Here is a 16977-nt window from a genome sequence, read left to right as displayed (position 1 = left end):
CAAGAGCCCAAGAGAGCAGGCACATCTAGGAGAGGGACAGAGGGTGCACATGGGGACAGAAGGAGGGTGGAGGGAGAGGATAGGGAGGAACTCACACCAGGGACATCACAGGGAGGAAGCCAAGTGTCCATGGAGGATGAGAGGCTGAGATGACCCAACTTCTCATTTGATGAAAATGTTGCCCTTGTCCAGGCCATCATGGACAATTACAGTGCCCTCTTTGGGCAGGAGAAGGGCAAAGGCATTGCCAAAAAGCAAAAAACAGCATGGTTGACGGTAGAGGATGCCATCAACAGTGTGGCCCCGCAGAGTAGGACTGTTGAGGGCCTTAAAAAATGCTGGAATGACAGCAAGAGGCGGGTCAAAGAAAAGATGGGGCAGGAAGCTATGCACCAGAAGGGAACAGGTGGTGGCCCATCCCTGGATATAGAGTATAACACCTGGCAGGAGATAATACGCAGGTCCCTGAGTATCACAGCAGTCCGTGGACTTCCAGGGGCTCGTGACTCAGAGGCTGTAACCACAGCACATCATGCTGGTGAGTAACATCCCAAACACCAGTATTATATGTATTTAAGATATAACATCCTTTAATATCACACATCCATGTACACAATGAGGAGCATGGTATTTGGCGTACTAACAAAAACATCTACAATTATACTTGACATTACTGCTACATAACACAATGCAATTCATGATATGAGGTTGAATAGTGCAATACTAACATGTCTCAGAGTAACACAGGCCACAAGCCACATGTAGAGTTTTCATTAAATGGACACTATAGCCATCACAATACTTTTAGCTCAATAAAGCAGGTTCTGTGCCTACATCAGGCTAAAGTAAATTATGTGACCATAGTGTCACTTAAAGAATAAATTTTTTCCATCATTGACATGTACACATAACTATTGTATGAAACACATACCTGTATACTGCTCATATTCAAATCCCTCATAGAACAAATCACAATGTGCACGTGCATGTTATAGAGTTTGACATGTGAATCAGTATAATCCATAGCATGTATCAATGTACATTGTATGCCCACATGGACATATATCTGACTGTACTAATCCCTCTCATCCTTTGACTCCTCCACAGAATCTCTTGTCACGAGGATACAAACAGCCATGCCACCACCACCACCACCACCAGTCTTCAGGCAACCGCACGAACAGTATGCTCCCAGGCATGAGCATGGTTGGATGGCTTCAGTTGAGGACCCAGGAGTGATGCCACCACCACTGACATATGACCCCTGGCAAGATTCCTGGCCAGAGGAATATTCTTCTTTTGGCTTTGAGGGGGAGCAAAGACAGCCACAAAGGGTACATGTATTTACCCCCCCCAACACAATCTCATGACAGTCATGGCTTTTACCCATAGACTATGTCACAAGAAGTGCCAATTGGACAGGCTGAGAGGTCACACTCATCAGTGGGACTATCAATCAACCATGAGAACTCCACCATCCTCATCATTTGGGCAAGCTCCACCATCCTCATCACTTGGGCGAACTCCACCATCCTCATCACTTGGGCGAGCTCCACCATCCTCATCACTTGGGCGAGCTCCACCATCCTCATCACTTGGGCAAGCTCCACCATCCTCATCACTTGGGCGAGCTCCACCATCTGCAGATGGAAATATAGCAGAAACTACACAAGGACCATCAGATGCAGCTGAACCTGCCCCACCAGAACCATCAGATGCAGCTGAACCTGCCCAACCAGAACCAGCAGATGCATCTGAACCTGCCACACCAAAACCAGCAGATGCAGGTGACCCTGCACCTCAAGCCACAGCAGATGCAGTTAACCCTGCCCCACAAGCAACTAGAAGCCCTGCTGCTCAAGAGCCTGTGGATGTATTGTATTCTCCCCTGGCTGAGGAATACATTGCACTCCAGAGGAGGCTCATAACAAGCACCGAGAGCAGACAAAGAGGCCAAGAGAGGTTCTTCAGGAGCCAAGAGAGGTTACACAAATGTAGCATAGAGCTGCAGAGGGACATGGCAGCATTATTAAGTGCAAGTGTTCAAAACCAGTCACAGATAATGCGAATTCTGTCTGATATGCAGATGCAGATGGACAATAGATGGAGAAAACAAAATCAACTCTTGGATGTGTTGGTTGAGCACTTTACACACCAGCAGGACACTACCTCCAGCCTATCACCTGTTGCCAGCACACCAGCAGAAACACCGGAATCTGCTAGAACAAAGAGAACAAGGCAATAAACTACAAGCACCTCAGCTCCCTCATCCAAAAAGCCCAAGAAAAATAAATAATTTTATAGTTCACCATAAACATTGTCTTTTGTTATGTACCATGTAATTGTCATACATATCAATGTGATGTGTGTTTTTTACACTAATATTGTTAAAACATGATAATATGACGTGTTGTAATAGCCAAAAAAAAAAACAGGTGAGATTATCATGTTTATGACATATTCATGTACTATAAACCACATCACATAGTTGTGTATGAAGGGTATATATAGTAATATTCACTTATAAGATGTAAATCAAGGTTTCTCACATCCAATATAAATTGACACATGGGTATATATATATATATAAATAATAATGTAATTAATGAAGGTGTGAACATAAGGTATAAACATCCATTTTCATTCTTCTTAATAATGATAGTCCAGAAATCATTGTGACCTAACCATGAATTAAACAATGAGACATTTTCAGTAATTAGGGTGGTTAATGGAAGGGGGGTGGAATGTAGTAGTTTCACTTACATGCAGTGGAAAATTCACAGTATGTAATTCTGCAAAACATGATATATACACATGCAATGGTTGGTGAGGTACTGTCAAACATCATAATACATGTGAATGTTACGGTTTACTGTACTTATGAACAAGTAACTTACAGGTGAAGTATTCACAGATGACAAAGTCCCTCACTTCATTCGCCGTCAGTGTCCCCCTGTCCACACCCTCAGGTACAGGAACCAGCTACTGATCTTGGTCTGGTTCTATGTTCCCCAATATACGTGTGTCCACAGCAATGTTATGTAGAATACAACATGCATTGGCAATGGAACACACTTTGTTGGGGTTATACTGTAAAACTCCGCCTGTCAAATCCAGACACCTGAATCTGGTTTTGAGTAGGTCAAATCTCCTTTCTATTACATTTCGGGTACGTATGTGGGCCTCCTGGTACCTGAGTTGTGGCTCTGTAAGGGGGTGTGCCAAGGGGGTTAACAGCCATGGTCTGCAGCCGTATCCCGCGTCACCTGTCATGTAGCATATGTATTCTGATTACTACAGGTTCATCATGTGCTTAAAGGGACATAACATGAATTTAGTTTAAAAGATATATTTTTCAAAAACATTATATTGGTGCATTGTAAGCAATATACTTTGATGCCAGGATTAGTCTAGACAAAATTCTATTTTCATGATTCAGATAGAATATGTCATTTTAATAAAATTTCCTTTAAAGTGAAAAACTATTTATAGTATACTGTCCATTTAAAGGGACATGAAACACACATTTCTTCTTTCATAAGTTAGAAAGAACCTTAAAGTTTATTCAACTTTATAATTTACTTCTATTATGTAATTTGCTCCATTCTCTTGTTATCATTTGCTGACAAGCATATTAGATATGCTCAGTAGCTGCTGATTGGTGGCTGCACATAGATGCCTCATGTGATTGGCTCATCTATGTGCATTGCTATTCCTTCAACAAAGGATATCTTAAGAATGAATCAAATTAGATAATAGAAGTAAATTGTAATGTTGTTTAACATTATATTCTCCATCTCAAACATGTGTTTAGTGTCCCTTTAGTAGAAAAATACAGACAGAATGAAGGTAGTGCATACTCACCAAGCAGCCAACCTCCCGAGAATCAAAAAGCTGGAATAAGGAGGTCTGGCGCAGGATGTAGGAATCATGGGCACTCCCTGGAAAGCCTGCATAAACATGTGTGAATTTCAGAGTGGTATCACAGACCATCTGGCAATTCAAGGAGTAAAACCCTTTCCTGTTAATATAGAGGAATGGCTCCTCATGTGGGGCCACGATACCCACATGTGTGCAATCAATTACCCACATGACATTGGGAATACCCCCCAGTCGATAGAAGCCTTGTTTAAGATGGTTCCATTCCTGGGGGGTACGGGGGAAATGAATGTATCGCTGTGTCTGGTTATCTAGAGCAGTCAAAACCTCCCCCAGGAACCTGGAGAAGGTGGACTGCACTAGGCCAGACACAAGGCCCTTTGTTGACTGGTATGAGCCGGATGCCAGGAAGTGCACAACACACAACAGCTTCTGCATACCAGTCAGAGCTCGGTTCCTATTCGCTTGAGGGTCAATATCATCCTTCAAGACCGCATATAGGGCAATGAGGCTTGCAGAAGTCAAGCAATAGTTTTCCCTGACCTCCCCTTCTGTCATTCCAAACAGGGTGACCCTAACCCTGCGTATCCTTGGTGCCCTTGCTCTTCCCCTCTGCTGATCCTGACGTCTTATAGGCCATTGCCAGCCTATGACCAGCTGCAGCAACAACAGCAGCAGGGGCAGCACCAGGAGCAGGGACAGCAGCAACAGGAGCAGGGACGGCCACAGCACCATGACCAGGGACCTCAGCAGCAAGTAGATCAGCTGCAGCAACTATATAACAGCAGGGAGAGCATCCACAGCAGCACCAGCAGGTATATCCTCCACAACAGCACCAGCAGGTATATCCTCCACAGCAGCACCAGCAGGTATATCCTCCACAACAGCACCAGCAGGTATATCCTCCACAGCAGCACCAGCAGGTATATCCTCCACAACAGCACCAGCAGGTATATCCTCCACAACAGCACCAGCAGGTATATCCTCCACAGCAGCACCAGCAGGTATATCCTCCACAACAGCACCAGCAGGTATATCCTCCACAACAGCACCAGCAGGTATATCCTCCACAGCAGCACCAGCAGGTATATCCTCCACAACAGCACCAGCAGGTATATCCTCCACAGCAGCACCAGCAGGTATATCCTCCACAACAGCACCAGCAGGTATATCCTCCACAACAGCACCAGCAGGTATATCCTCCACAGCAGCACCAGCAGGTATATCCTTCACAGCAGCACCAGCAGGTATATCCTCCACAACAGGGGCTTGTAGGGCTTCCAGCACCCCTTGTGCCCCACGATGCTGTCTCTCTATATATTGTAGATAAAGCAGGGGAAACATGCTGGCTAATGAGAGTGTGCATTGCAAGGTGTTTTAAGGCTTCCGGTTGAGAGGTTGTGCTGTTTGTGATTGGTTTGACACACTTGCAGGGGCAGGAATAATAAATGCTTAGAAGAGGTTTAACTGTTTGAGATTTGCGGCTGATATGTATGTGATTGCGCATGCGTTTGTTAGGCCTTCAGGGAGTTACGTTGCTTTTTTAGTCAGTACAAGGGTTACTGCGCCTGCCATGTGTGGCGAGATGAGAATGGAGTAGATGTTTAAAATTCTGTGCGCGTAAGTCCTTACGCTGTATATTGTATAGCAAATTGCTGTTCTATGTTAGTCTACGGGTGAAATATACACACGTAACTTGTATGCTACGCCGTATATGTAATACCAAAATCGCGTAAAATCCGTCGGCGGAGGATTTTGCAGGCGACGCTGCATATGTAATGGAGCCCCAAGAGAGCAAGCCAAATATGATCATAGAAGTAAATTGGAAAGTTGTTTAAAATTGTATGCTCTACCTGCAAAATCAAAGTTTCATTTTTTTTTTTGTGCAAAATCAAAGTTTCATTTTGACTTTGCTGTCCCTTTCAGCAAACATTATATTCAGAATAAAGAATTTAAATTCCATGTGAAATGTTTAAAGTGACACTAAAGTTAAAATTAAAACTTTTATAATTAAGAGCATACAAAAAAAACAACAATCCATTTTATTTCTATTATCAAATAGTGCACAGAATTTTAACATGCACACTTTCTGAGGCACCAACTCCCACCGAGGATGTGCAAGAGTTCACAATGTATATGAATATGAGTCTTTGATTTGCTGATGCCTGTCACATGATACAAGGGCAGGCAAATGGAAAAAACTATTAAATTTGCAACAACAAAAAATTTACTACTCATTTGAAATTCAAAGTGATTTTGCCCTGTATTATTTTTAGCATTTGTTGATCATATAATTATTCTCTATTTAATGGCCATTTAATTAAGGAAAATAAAACAGCATTGTAATATACATTCATTATTTATTTTGCCTCATTTTGCTTATACAGGTATACCCCGCTCATACAGCGGGTTAGGGACCGGAGCCCCGCTGTAAAGTGAAAACCGCCTTAAAGTGAAACAAGGCAGTTTTAGCTTTCTTTTCACTTGCCAGTGTGTTTAAAAACTTGAAAACATGTTTGAACTAACTTATATTAGGGGTGCAATAGTGCTATGCTTAGTTTAACACTAGCACAGCACAGTATTCAATTAGTATTTAATAAATACTGTACCTGTAAAATAGTGACAATTACTGTAGTAAAATTTGCCAAACTATAGCACTGAGACACAGATTGCAGTGTAATGCTGCAGAGTGAACTGTGGATAACAAAATGGTTCCAGTCACTTTTCTCACAAACTCACAATGATTACAGCACTATTTCATAATCCTTGGAGGTTGAACTTCAGCTCCACAAAGCGCTGTATTAGCGAATCGCTGTAAAGTGAAGCGCTGTAAAGTGAGGTATACCTGTATCAGCGAATTGTGTTTGTTATACTGTCATATTGAATGGCATTAAAAAGTAACATCACCACTGTGCTGAAGTTGAGAATAATTAGCTGCAGACATAGAAAAAAAAGTCACCTGAAAAATCTTGTTTCCTTTTCTCTTGGTCTAACATCACAAGGTAGAAATGTAGTAATAAAACAAGGTGCATTGCTCACAAGAAAGTCTTACATTCAGAAGTCACAGCTTTGCAGACCGGGAAAGGCTGGGGAGAAGCTGAAAAAAATCCCTAAGAGCCAGTCAACAATAAAATGCACTGCTGCTTTGCAGTGCTCTTTCGTATTTGGCCGTTCTCTTCAAACAGCACTTTGCTCTGGATAAACAGTTAAGGAAAACCTACACAATGCAGCAAAAGCACAGCGCTGTTTGAAGAATACTGTCTAATGTTAAGCAGTGCTGTAAAGTGAAAGCTCTAACAGTTCCTGCATGTGTCCTATTCTTTCTGCAGACATGATGCATTTTCTGCAATTACATCTCCGACCACAGGCTATAATAAAATAAAAGATTTGTTGAAATGACTGAAAACAAATAAGGTTATTTAAGGCATTCATCAATAGCACAGACTCACCATTGTCCGCAAGAGCCGCAAAAGTGTGAAAACTACAGCCAACATACAGGGTATGTCAGCTGACGTTAAGGGGTAAAGCATAGCAATATTTTGTACAGTTATTCACAAGCCCCAGAGGCAGAACTTTTCTCCACTTTCTGCAATGAGATAAAATTTTAAATTAGGCAGGTACACTAAAGCACCAGTTCAATATTGCAATGTGTTGATTAAAAGGACATGAAACCCAAAACATTTTTCTTTCATGATTTAGAAAGAGCATGTCATTTTAAACAACTTTCAAATTTACTTCCATTATTTCATTTTCTTCATTCTCATGATATCCTTTGTTGAAAAGTATAACTAAATAGGCTCAGTAGCTGCTGATTGGTGGCTACACATAGATGCTTCGTGGGATTTGCTCAACAAAGGCTATCTGAAGAATGAAACAAATTAAATAATATAAGTAAATTGGAATGTTGTTTAAAATTGTATTTCTTTCATGTAATTAGCAAGAGTCCTTGAGCTAGTGACGTATGGGATATACATTCCTACCAGGAGGGGCAAAGTTTCCCAAACCTCAAAATGCCTATAAATACACCCCTCACCACACCCACAATTCAGTTTTACAAACTTTGCCTCCCATGGAGGTGGTGAAGTAAGTTTGTGCTAGATTTCTACGTTGATATGCGCTTCGCAGCAGGCTGAAGCCCGGTTTTCCTCTCAGAGTGCAGTGAATGTCAGAGGGATGTGGAGTATTGCCTATTTGAATACCATGGTCTTCCTCTAGGGGATCTATTTCATAGGTTCTCTGTTATCGGTCGTAGAGATTTCTTCTCCTACCTCCCTTTTCAGATCGACGATATACTCTTATATACCATTACCTCTACTGATTCTCGTTTCAGTACTGGTTTGGCTATCTACTATATGTAGATTAGTGTCTTAGGGTAAGTAAGTCTTATTTCTATTTATGACACTCAAAGCTATGGTTGGGCACTTTATATGTAAAGTTCTAAATATATGTTTTAAACTTATATTTGCCTTGATTCAGGATAATCAGTATTCCTTCTTTCAGACTGTCAGTTTCATTTTTTGGGAAAATGCAAATGAATAAATATTTTTTCTTACCTTGAAGATTTCAATTGACTTTTTTCCTTGCAGGCTGTTAGGCTCGCGGGGGCAGAAAATGCTTCATTTTATTGCGTCATTTTTGGCGCGACCTTTTTTGATGCAAAATTTCGTCATTTCTGGCGCCATAGTTGACGCCGGAAGTTTTCACGTGGTTGCGTCATTTTTGACGCATGTATGTTACAGACGTTTTTTGCGCCAAAAATGTGGGCGTCGTTTTTGGCGCCAAAAAATGTGGGCGTCATTCTTGGCGCCAAAAAAAGTGGGCGTCATAGTTGGCGCCAGTTTTTTTCACATTATTTCAGTCTCATTTTTTTGTTGCTTCTGGTTGCTAGAGGCTTGTTTGTTTTGCATTTTTTCCCATTCCTGAAACTGTCATTTAAGGAATTTGATAATTTTGCTTTATATGTTGTTTTTTCTATTACATATTGCAAGATGTCACAACCTGACCCTGGATCAGAATCTACTTCTGGAAAGACGCTGCCTGATGTTGGTTTTACCAAAGCTAAGTGCATTTGTTGTAAACTTTTGGTAACTGTTCCTCTGGCTGTAGTTTGTGTTAGTTGTCATGATAAACTTTCTAACGCAGATAATGTCTCCATTAGTAATAATCCATTACCTGTTGTTGTTCCTTCAACATCTAATGTTCAGGATGTTCCTGTTAATGTAAGAGAATTTGTTTCTAATTCTATTAGGAAGGCTCTGTCTGTTATTCCTCCTTCCAGTAAACGTAAAAGGTCTTTTAAAACTTCTCATATTTCAGATTAATTTTTAAATGACCGCCATCATTCTGACTTATCTATTTCTGATGAGGATCTCTCTGGTTCAGAAGATTCTGCCTCAGATATTGACACTGATAAATCTTCATATTTATTTAAGATGGAGTTTAATCGTTCTTTACTTAAAGAAGTGTTGATTGCATTAGATATGGAGGAGTCTAGTCCTCTTGATATTAAAACTAATAAGCGTTTAAATTCAGTTTTTAAACCTCATGTAGTTATTCCAGAAGTTTTTCCAGTTCCTGATGCTATTTCAGAAGTAATTTCTAGGGAATGGAATAGTCTGGGTACTTCATTTACTCCTTCACCAAGGTTTAAAAAATTGTACCCTTTGCCATCTGACAGATTAGAATTTTGGGAGAAAATCCCCAAAGTTGATGGGGCTATCTCTACTCTTGCTAAACGTACTACTATTCCTACGGCAGATAGTACAGGGAGTGCAGAATTATTAGGCAAGTTGTATTTTTGAGGATTAATTTTATTATTGAACAACAACCATGTTCTCAATGAACCCAAAAAACTAATTAATATCAAAGCTGAATAGTTTTGGAAGTAGTTTTTAATTTGTTTTTAGTTATAGCTATTTTAGGGGGATATCTGTGTGTGCAGGTGACTATTACTGTGCATAATTATTAGGCAACTTAACAAAAAACAAATATATACCCATTTCAATTATTTATTTTTACCAGTGAAACCAATATAACATCTCAACATTCACAAATATACATTTCTGACATTCAAAAACAAAACAAAAACAAATCAGTGACCAATATAGCCACCTTTCTTTGCAAGGACACTCAAAAGCCTGCCATCCATGGATTCTGTCAGTGTTTTGATCTGTTCACCATCAACATTGCGTGCAGCAGCAACCACAGCCTCCCATACACTGTTCAGAGAGGTGTACTGTTTTCCCTCCTTGTAAATCTCACATTTGATGATGGACCACAGGTTCTCAATGGGGTTCAGATCAGGTGAACAAGGAGGCCATGTCATTAGATTTTCTTCTTTTATACCCTTTCTTGCCAGCCACGCTGTGGAGTACTTGGACGCGTGTGATGGAGCATTGTCCTGCATGAAAATCATGTTTTTCTTGAAGGATGCAGACTTCTTCCTGTACCACTGCTTGAAGAAGGTGTCTTCCAGAAACTGGCAGTAGGACTGGGAGTTGAGCTTGACTCCATCCTCAACCCGAAAAGGCCCCACAAGCTCATCTTTGATGATACCAGCCCAAACCAGTACTCCACCTCCACCTTGCTGGCGTCTGAGTCGGACTGGAGCTCTCTGCCCTTTACCAATCCAGCCACGGCCCATCCATCTGGCCCATCAAGACTCACTCTCATTTCATCAGTCCATAAAACCTTAGAAAAATCAGTCTTGAGATATTTCTTGGCCCAGTCTTGACGTTTCAGCTTGTGTGTCTTGTTCAGTGGTGGTCGTCTTTCAGCCTTTCTTACCTTGGCCATGTCTCTGAGTATTGCACACCTTGTGCTTTTGGGCACTCCAGTGATGTTGCAGCTCTGAAATATGGCCAAACTGGTGGCAAGTGGCATCTTGGCAGCTGCACGCTTGACTTTTCTCAGTTCATGGGCAGTTATTTTGCGCCTTGGTTTTTCCACACGCTTCTTGCGACCCTGTTGCCTATTTTGAATGAAACGCTTGATTGTTCGATGACCACGCTTCAGAAGCTTTGCAATTTTAAGAGTGCTGCATCCCTCTGCAAGATATCTCACTATTTTTGACTTTTCTGAGCCTGTCAAGTCCTTCTTTTGACCCATTTTGCCAAAGGAAAGGAAGTTGCCTAATAATTATGCACACCTGATATAGGGTGTTGATGTCATTAGACCACATCCCTTCTCATTACAGAGATGCACATCACCTAATATGCTTAATTGGTAGTAGGCTTTCGAGCCTATACAGCTTGGAGTAAGACAACATGCATAAAGAGGATGATGTGGTCAAAATACTCATTTGCCTAATAATTCTGCACACAGTGTACTTTGTTTAAGGATCCTTTAGATAGGAAGCTTGAATCCTTTCTAAGGAAGGCTTATTTATGTTCAGGTAATCTTCTTAGGCCTGCTATTTCTTTGGCTGATGTTGCTGCAGCTTCCACTTTTTGGTTGGAGGCTTTAGCGCAACAAGTGTCAGACCATAATGCTTATAGCATTGTTAAACTTCTTCAACATGCTAATAACTTTGTTTGTGATGCCATTTTTGATATCATTAGAGTTGATGTCAGGTATATGTCTTTAGCTATTTTAGCTAGAAGAGCTTTATGGCTTAAATCTTGGAATGCAGATATGACTTCTAAGTCAACATTGCTTTCTCTTTCTTTCCAAGGTAATAAATTATTTGGTTCACAGTTGGATTCAATAATTTCAACTGTTACTGGGGGAAAGGGAGCCTTTTTGCCTCAGGACAAAAAATCTAAAGGTAAATATAGGGCTGCTAATCGTTTTCGTTCCTTTCATCAGAATAAGGAACAAAAGCCTGACCCTTCCCCCAAAGGAACAGTTTCCGTTTGGAAACCTTCTCCAGTCTGGAATAAATCCAAGCCTTTTCGAAAGTCAAAACCAGCTCCTAAATCCGCATGAAGGTGCGGCCCTCATTCCAGCACAGCTGGTAGGGGGCAGGTTACGATTTTTCAAAGATGTTTGGATCAATTCGATTCACAGTCTTTGGATTCAGAACATTGTTTCACAAGGGTACAGAATAGGTTTCAAGGTAAGGCCGCCTGTGAGAAGATTTTTTCTCTCACGCATCCCAGTAAACCCAGTAAAGGCTCAGGCGTTTCTGAAATGTGTTTCAGACCTAGAGTCAGCTGGGGTAATTATGCCAGTTCCAGTTCTGGAACAGGGTCTGGGGTTTTACTCGAATCTATTCATTGTACCAAAAAAGGAGAATTCCTTCAGACCAGTTCTGGATCTAAAAATATTGAATCGTTATGTAAGAATACCAACATTCAAAATGGTGACTATAAGGACTATTCTGCCTTTTGTTCAGCAAGGGCATTATATGTCTACAATAGACTTACAGAATGCATATCTTCATATTCCAATTCATCCAGATCACTATCAGTTCCTGAGATTCTCTTTTCTAGACAAGCATTACCAGTTTGTTGCTCTTCCGTTTGGCCTAGCAACAGCTCCAAGGATCTTTTCAAAGGTTCTCGGTGCCCTTCTCTCTGTAATCAGAGAACAGGGTATTGCGGTATTTCCTTATTTGGACGATATCTTGGTACTTGCTCAGTCTTTACATTTTGCAGAATCTCATACGAATCAATGTGTGCTGTTTCTTCAAAGACATGGTTGGAGGATTAATTTACCAAAGAGTTCCTTGATTCCTCAGACAAAGGTAACCTTTTTGGGTTTCCAAATAGATTCAGTGTCCATGACTTTGTCTCTAACAGAAAAGAGACGTCTGAAATTAGTTTCAGCTTGTCGAAACCTTCAGTCTCAATCGTTCAGTTCGGTAGCTTTGTGCATGGAAATTCTAGGTCTCATGACTGCTGCATCGGACGTGATCCCTTTTGCTTGTTTTCACATGAGACCTCTTCAGCTTTGTATGCTGAACCAATGGTGCAGGGATTATACAAAGATATCACAATTAATATCCTTGAATCCCAAAGTTCGATCTTCTCTGACTTGGTGGTTGGATCACCATCGTTTAATTCAAGGGGCCTCTTTTGTTCGTCCAACCTGGACTGTGATCTCAACAGATGCAAGTCTTTCAGGTTGGGGAGCTGTATGGGGATCTCTGACAGCGCAGGGGGTTTGGGAATCTCAGGAGGCGAGATTACCAATCAACATTTTGGAACTCCATGCGATTTTCAGAGCTCTTCAGTTCTGGCCTCTTCTAAAGAGAGAATCGTTTATTTGTTTTCAGACAGACAATGTTACAACCGTGGCGTATGTCAATCAAGGAGGGACTCACAGTCCTCAGGCTATGAAAGAAGTATCTCGGATACTTGTATGGGCAGAATCCAGCTCTTGTCTAATCTCTGCGGTTCACATCCCAGGTATAGACAATTGGGAAGCGGATTATCTCAGTCGCCAGACGCTACATCCGGGCGAATGGTCTCTTCACTCAGAGGCATTTCTTCAGATTGTTCAAATCTGGGGACTTCCAAAAATAGATCTGATGGCCTCTCATCTAAACATGAAACTTCCCAGGTATCTGTCCAGATCCAGGGATCCTCAGGCGGAAGCAGTGGAGGCGTTGTCTCTTCCTTGGAATTATCAACCTGCTTATATCTTTCCGCCTCTAGTTCTTCTTCCAAAAGTGATTTCCAAAATCCTAATGGAGCGTTCGTTTGTACTGCTGGTGGCTCCAGCATGGCCTCACAGGTTTTGGTATGCGGATCTCGTTCGGATGGCCAGTTGCCAACCTTGGACACTTCCGTTAAGGCCAGACCTTCTATCTCAAGGCCCATTTTTCCATCAGGATCTCAAATCATTAAATTTGAAGGTATGGAGATTGAACGCTTGATTCTTACTCATAGAGGTTTCTCTGACTCAGTGATTAATACTATGTTACAGGCTCGTAAATCTGTATCTAGGAAGATTTATTACCGAGTCTGGAAGACTTACATTTCTTGGTGTTCTTCTCATAAATTCTCTTGGCATTCTTTTAGAATTCCTAGAATTTTACAGTTTCTTCAGGATGGTTTGGATAAGGGTTTGTCTGCAAGTTCCTTGAAAGGACAAATCTCTGCTCTTTCTGTTCTTTTTCACAGAAAGATTGCTAATCTTCCTGATATTCATTGTTTTGTACAGGCTTTGGTTCGTATCAAGCCTGTCATTAAGTCAATCTCTCCTCCTTGGAGTTTTAATTTGGTTCTGAGGGCTTTACAGGCTCCTCCATTTGAACCTATGCATTCTCTGGATATTAAATTACTTTCTTGGAAAGTTTTGTTCCTTTTGGCCATCTCTTCTGCTAGAAGAGATTCTGAGTTATCTGATCTTTCTTGTGAATCTCCTTTTCTGATTTTTCATCAGGATAAGGCGGTGTTGCGGACTTCATTTAAATTTTTACCTAAAGTTGTGAATTCTAACAATATTAGTAGAGAAATTGTTGTCCCTTCATTGTGTCCTAATCCTAAGAATTCTCTGGAAAGATCTTTACATTCTTTGGATGTGGTTAGAGCTTTGAAATATTATGTTGAAGTAACTAAAGGTTTCAGAAAGACTTCTAGTCTATTTGTTATCTTTTCTGGTTCCAGGAAAGGTCAGAAGGCTTCTGCCATTTCTTTGGCATCTTGGTTAAAGTTTTTGATTCATCATGCTTATGTGGAGTCGGGTAAGTCCCCGCCTCAAAGGATTACGGCTCATTCTACTAGGTCAGTTTCTACTTCCTGGGCTTTTAGGAATGAAGCTTCTGTTGATCAGATTTGCAATGCAGCAACTTGGTCTTCTTTGCATACTTTTACTAAATTCTACCATTTTGATGTTTTCTCTTCTTCTGAAGCAGTGAGGCAGCTGTTTCAGTTTGATTCTTCTGCTTATTATTTCATTTTTTTGATTTGGGTTGTGGATCTTTTTCAATGGAATTGGCTGTCTTTATTTTATCCCTCCCTCTCTAGTGACTCTTGCGTGGAAGTTCCACATCTTGGGTATCTGCTATCCCATACGTCACTAGCTCATGGACTCTTGCTAATTACATGAAAGAAAACATAATTTATGTAAGAACTTACCTGATAAATTCATTTCTTTCATATTAGCAAGAGTCCATGAGGCCCACCCTTTTTTTGTGGTGGTTATGATTTTTTTGTATAAAGCACAATTATTCCAATTCCTTATTTTTGATGCTTTCGCTCCTTTCTTATCACCCCACTTCTTGGCTATTCGTTAAACTGAATTGTGGGTGTGGTGAGGGGTGTATTTATAGGCATTTTGATGTTTGGGAAACTTTGCCCCTCCTGGTAGGAATGTATATCCCATACGTCACTAGCTCATGGACTCTTGCTAATATGAAAGAAATTAATTTATCAGGTAAGTTCTTACATAAATTATGTTTCTCTACCTGAATCATGAAAGAATTTTTTTGGGTTTCATGTACCGTTAACTGGAAAATAAAGCAATTTTTAACGTTTTATAATATAGTGAAGCAGTTCAAAATTGCATTGCAAATTAGCTGCAAAAAAAGAAAAGAAATTTTGTTAAAGGGACAATCAAGTCCAAAAAAATCTTTCATGTTTCAAATAGGGCATGCAATTTTAAACAACTTTCCAATCTACTTTTATAACCAATTTTGCTTTGTTCTCTTGGTATTCTTTTTTGAAAGCTAAACCTAGGAAGGCTCATATGATAATTTCTAAGCCCTTGAATGCCGCCTCTTATCACATGCTTTTTCTATTTGCTTTTCACAACAGGGGAGAGCTAATTCATGTAAACCATATATATAACATTGTGATCACGCCCGTGGATTGTGGCAGACACTGCACTAATTAGCTAAAATGCAAGTCAATAGATAATAAATAAAATGTCATGTGATCAGGGGTCTTTCAGAAGATGCTTAGATACAAGTTAATCACAGAGGTAAAAAGTATATTAGTATAATAGTGTTGGTTATGCAAAACTGGGGAATTGGTAATAAAGGGATTATCTATCTTTTAAAACAGCAAAAATTCTGGTGTTGACTGTCCCTTTAAGTTTTTAAAATGTCTCGTGAAAAAATCCCTGAGAGACAGTCAACAAAAAATGTATTGCTGCTCCATATCTGACTGTTCTCTTCAAACAGAACTTTGTTCTGGATGCACTGTGTTAAGGAAATCATATTCAGTGCAGCCAGAGCACAGCGCTGTTTGAAGAGAATGCTGATGCAGAGCAGCGCTGCAAAGCGACAAACAGTTCCTGCATGTATCCCATTCTTTCTGCCGACATGTTGCATATTCTGGGTTGACATCTCAGATCACTGTATGTTATGCCTTGGGGTCACATGCTAGAGTGATGTTTTTGATAATAAGCTTATTGTTACAGTTTAATAGTTATATTACCAAAGGGTAAAGGCTTATGGAGGTCATTGCCAAGCGAAGCTGCCTACATCCATTTTCTCTCCAAACACCCTGTTTAAAAACAACACATAGCAATACCAAAGTGGGATATATAAGACCATCACTGGCCACTTTATTAACCAATCTATAAGGAACAATATTATCATGGATGGTGGTATTTGAGAATGATACCTACTCAGAACAACCAGAGGTAAGCGGCCCATTCCGACAGCGGCAGAGCAAAATGCTCCACCCATAGAAGATCATACTTGGGGGTCTGAGAACATATATGCTACCTGCACAGGGGAAGGGGCACTTTGGGCGCCATCCAAAGCAATTCGCCCCTTCCCATCAGCCTGGCCATCACTCTACCCATTCTCCCTCTCACAATACGCTCAAGGCCGCAAACCTCCTGCAGGTAGAGAGCAACAGAAGTAACTCCACCCTGTATGCTCCACAGCCACCAGGTCGCATAAACCGGCTAGTTGAGAAAGGAAACATCTAAATTAACGCCACAGGCTTACGCCTACTCCTATCCCTGCCATGGTGAATTCTAAGTAAATCATCTTAGGACACCAAATTCTAAAGCTGCCCTCCTTACAAACATCAAGGGGAGGGTGGGAAAACAGCAGGAGAAAGAGGGTCCTAGGATTCTGTGATCTCCTTATCAAGGTAAGCCCACCCTAGCACAACCTTGCTGCCCCCCACTAACACTCACTCTTCTCCTATTACATTCCCTCGTCAGCCTTAACCGTTAGGGCGCTGCAAGCTCATT

Source organism: Bombina bombina, chromosome 2 (genome assembly GCF_027579735.1).
Source record: "Bombina bombina isolate aBomBom1 chromosome 2, aBomBom1.pri, whole genome shotgun sequence".
NCBI lineage: Eukaryota > Metazoa > Chordata > Amphibia > Anura > Bombinatoridae > Bombina > Bombina bombina.
Note: the sequence above shows the minus strand (reverse complement) of the source record.